We start from the raw sequence: 4789 nt of genomic DNA, 5'->3' as shown, positions 1-4789 counted from the left end.
AAGTTTAATGCATAAAGTCTTTGTGGTGATCACAACATCATACGCACATCTTATAGGCAGAGATAAAATCATACAGTATTGATAAATATGTTTCCTATCCACCTTATGTCCTGCACAGTTCCAGGAATAGATCATGCTCTCTCCCTACTCTGGGCTTTTATAAAAGCAGTTCCCTTTGCTGGGGAGGCATTCTATTAACATCAGATCTTCTAGGACTGCCTATGACTTGGAGCACTTTTCCTGAGTTCCTGTGGTCCTAACCATGATTATAGATCTACCTGTTTACTCACTTAGATTCTGCTCTAGACAACCAGCTCCTTGAGGACTCTGGTTATGTCTTGATAATCATTGAATGTCTCCGAACTTAGCATAGAATGTGGAACTGGCTTGTAATTGTCACCCACCAAATGTATGGGGCGTGAGAGAGGAAAAGTGGAATGTGTCATTTGGATTAGACTGAAAACCTCTTCCATCAGTATAGGTAGCACAACTGACATATTAGAAACCTGTGAAGAGTTGTTTTTCATAAAGGACCAACAGGTAGGGTACTTCCAAGCAGGTCCCAGAGTCCCCAAACAAAGGGGCCCCGGCTGTGGTAGCGGCATGCAGCCCAGACAGTCTCTTCTCCTAAACTGTGAAGCAAGAGGAGGAAAGGCTACCAAAGTCAGACATGACAGCTGACTCTGAAGCCCTGAATTCTGCTTCATATTTCATCAAGAAGAGGGATTCCATTTCTTCTTTAGGATCTTGAGGGAATAAAACTAATGCTGTGAGTAGATAATACACTGGAGTTTTGTTTTGTTTTCCCAGAAAAATTGGTTTTGAAGAGTCAGAGCTGTCCAAAGATCAAAAAGGGCTGTCTTTGGGATAGGATGCTCCTGGTCTCTGTGTCTATAGGATGGGTGAGACAGGCAGAGACCCTGGACAGGGATGTGAGTATTCAGCTGGGTGTTGAACCTGTGCCCTGTGAGGCTCCTCATCACTGTGAGAATCAGTGGTATCGTATGTCCCTGATGTAGAACTTACAACCCTTTCCTGGAATCCAGGAAGCACCTTTACAGCAGTCACAGGTAAAGACGTGGGATCCCTGGATAAGGTCAGAAACCCCAACCAGGCTCCTCTCCCAGGAAGTCACACCCCTTCTGTCCACCAAAGTTCCCACACATGAAGGGCTTCCCCATCACCTTGGAGACCTTGGGGGTGACTCCTCATTGTTAGCTTGACTGTTGATACAAGGCATGTATGCACATCAAGGGAATTCCTCACCTGGTTTCACACAGGAGCATCCATTTCCGTTTCTCCCCTTCTTCCCTCCGCTCCCTCTCGTCTTGTTCTCTCTCTCTTCGAGTCTCAGTTCTCTGTCTAGCTGAAGATCTAGCACAACCTGTGAAGCAGTGGAGAAACGTAATGAAACTAATGCCCTTGTCTCTATGGAAGACTCAAATACATGCAATTAATTGTTAGGCAACAAAGGCAGAAGATTGCAAATGGAGTCTAGAGAGATTACCCTGACATATAAATATGGTTTTAGACTTTGGACCTGATTTGTCAAAGAGCCTGGGATAAGCTTCAATTTAGGCATAACAGCTTCTGGTAGAGATTTACCTGTACTACTCTAAAGATGGTGAGCATTTATCAATGCTTCATGCATAATTATTCTATTACATTCCTCTTCAAGTCTCCTGAGCAATCTCTCCGGAGATATTCTTGGGAAAGTGGTGGCAGTGATCTTGAACTGTTAGCCCTTTGCAGTCTGATTGCCATCAACCATTTCAGAGTGTATATTATCTCTGTATTTATGCCATGAGGCTTTCTCTAGTGCTAGTTTATTTATTTAAATTTTTTTTTTTTGTCTTTCAAAACTCCTAGATCATTTCTGGCACTAGTTCCTGAAATATTTACAGGGAGCTAGTTAAATTTTAACTGATATTTAGGGAAAATTTTCCTTAGCAAAGTCTGTTTATGCAAAACTCCATCTCATAAAGAATCTCCAGTCTTTTTGAAGACCAGAGAACTTAAAAGTCAGTTTTTGGGCTGAATTCATATGTCTTTGTCTCTCTTTCAGTTGATTTTGGCAACACCTCACATGTAACCCAAGACCAAAATAAAGTTGTGTTCGGAAGGCAGTCACGATTCAGTGATCTTATCCTGCAGAACGCCTTCTCCTGGCGTTGACATCATATGATTTGGTAAGCGGTTTACACATTGGCTCCTGTGATTTTCAAGGGGCTTTTATGATCTGCCAAGTGGACAAATGTCAACAGGCTTTAAGGGTTGATTTACCAGGATTTCTGTCTCTTGTGAACAGATTACTGTAGCTCAGAAGAAAACACATGTAAACAAGCCCAGCAATCCTAGTGGAAAATGTGGTTCCCACCAGACCTGGTGACTTGATCAGGAGTCCTAGCAGAGAGGTTTCTGCCCTACTCAGTCCTTTAGGAGTCACAGCTTTCCCTTTCACACAACCATCATGGAAAGGCTCCGAGCCTGCACTGCCTCTGTGCAGCCAGAGGATAAAAGTGGTGAGGTGTGAACACCCAGGAGTCCAAGGCTCATAGGTTGCAACTCTCGCCAGAAACTCCTGCACTTCTTTTTTTCCCCTGGCACTCACCTCACAGGCCTGACCCTTGGGACCTTGAACCTGTTTGTATAACCATAGGTGATGCCCTTCCACGGACTCAGTACAAGAGCAGTAGGCAGGCAGTTCTCAGCTTCAAGTGGGAACTGAACTGAACACCTTGGCAAGCTGTTGGAATTACTGATCTCTTACTTTTTGTAAAAGAAAAAAAAATCATGTTAAATTGTGGCAATTTAGGTCTTTTAATTTCTGTGTTTGAAAGTCTTTGTGTCTTAATTCTGGTCCTTTAAAAAAAAAATACTTTACCCATGATGAATAGCAAAAGGAAGACAAAAAACAAGGGCCCTTGGTTCTCCTGCATTGCTTTGTCAAGTACCTAACCATTTGGTTGCTAGGATACAGAAGCACGCTCTCCATGCTGTCCAGGGACCATGACAGTTTTGGGGGGACTGGAAGAAAGACACTGCAGAGGAAATACAGCCCCATCTACTTGCATAGAGACCTTTCTAGAACTAGCACTTGGGTTGTTTTAGCATCTCCACAGCTCTCCCAAGGATGTGGGAAGGGGTTGTTACTGTTGTTTAGTTGCCAAGTTGTGTCCAACCCTTTGTTACTCCATGGATTGTAGCTCTCCAGGTTCTTCTGTCCATGGGATTTCCAGGCAAGAATACTGAAGTGGATTTCCATTTCCTTCTCGAGGGGATCTTTAACCCAGGGATCGAACCTGTGACTCCGACACTGCAGGCAGATTCTTTTACCACTGAGCCACCTGGGAAGTCTGACAGCCTATTTGGCATATTCCCTTTCATCCTGGCTCTATGTCCCCCAGGCATAGAAATCTGGAGTTCTCAAGGGTGTGTTGAAAGTAGATTCTCTCTAAAATTTCCATTTGCTGCGGATTTGCATACAATATTTATCTCTTCCACTTAGTCTGGCTTTTCAACCTTAAGGAAATGACTTAATGTCTGTTTAAAAGGGAGATACTACTACTAAAATGTATCACAGAAGCTTACAGGGAAGGTGGATTAAGAAACCTATATAAAAAGCCTTGCACACAGGAGACACTCAAAAAACCTTAATGCGTGCTTCCCATCTGAGTAAACCTGAGGCATCTATCAGTTCCTGCCTGTGTGGGCCTCCGCCCACTCATGTGGACTCTTTCAAATCTCTTCTAAGCCCCGTTGGATGGACCCCAGACATAACGCATGGGCCAATCGGATTGAATTGGAACTTTCAGCTTTGCCTTGAATTGGTTCCCCTGTGTTGACAGTCTGTGTGATAGCAACCCTCTTCTTCAGGGAGAAAGAGGCTGTGTGGGCATGGGTATTATCTTCTTAAATGCAGAATAAAACGGCATCAGCAGGATATTTCAGTGAAATACCTCGTTTGAACTTTCCTATTCATTGGCTCTTTTATGCATTCGCAGCCAGGGGTTTCGAGCCGATGCATTTGATTGCTCTCATGTACTGAGTGGAGAGACAGCAAAGAGGGGATTCCTGTAGATTCTTAACTCGTTGACAAAGGCTGTTGTGACTGTGGCAAGCCCCGGCGCTGACAGCCAGTTTCAGTCCTTTGTTGGGGTTAAGAGAGGGAGACAAGACGGGGATAGAGGAGGACGAAATTTTAATAGAGATACTGAGTCTGAAAAGCGCCATAAGAGGGAAGCCAGGGGCCCTTGGAGCATCACCAATGGGACTCTGGAATCAGAGACCCTCAGTTCCTTCCTGCCTCTTCCTCTGCTGGGCGTGCATTCTGTGACTCGGCTGCCTCCTCTGTGACCAGCATGCTGGGCCAAGCAAGTCTCAGGAGATTCAGGCCAGGCTCAGGACCCTCAACTGTGCAGTCATGGGCACACCCCATCACTATATCTCTTTTCTGTGGCTATATACTTTTTAATTTGTAAGAGTCATTTACGCATAAACAGGCTTGCCTTGAGGTTCCATTGCAAAAAGACACCTTATAAATAAAGTGTTATGACATAAATGTAGCACCAGCATTTATTTTCTTCACTCAGAATCCTTAACAGGAATATTCTTATGCTGAGTACCTTACTGGGGACCATTCTGGGCCTGGGATAAGGGTAGGGAGCATGGAGTGGGTGGAGAGGAATAAATGTTGAAGCTAATTGTATTGGGTTGGCCAAAATTTTGCTCGGATTTTTCTGTGACATCTTTACAAAAACAACAAACTTTTTGGCCAACTCTATACTTT

Source organism: Bos taurus, chromosome 12 (genome assembly GCF_002263795.3).
Source record: "Bos taurus isolate L1 Dominette 01449 registration number 42190680 breed Hereford chromosome 12, ARS-UCD2.0, whole genome shotgun sequence".
Lineage (NCBI taxonomy): Eukaryota > Metazoa > Chordata > Mammalia > Artiodactyla > Bovidae > Bos > Bos taurus.
This window is presented reverse-complemented; position numbering follows the sequence as displayed.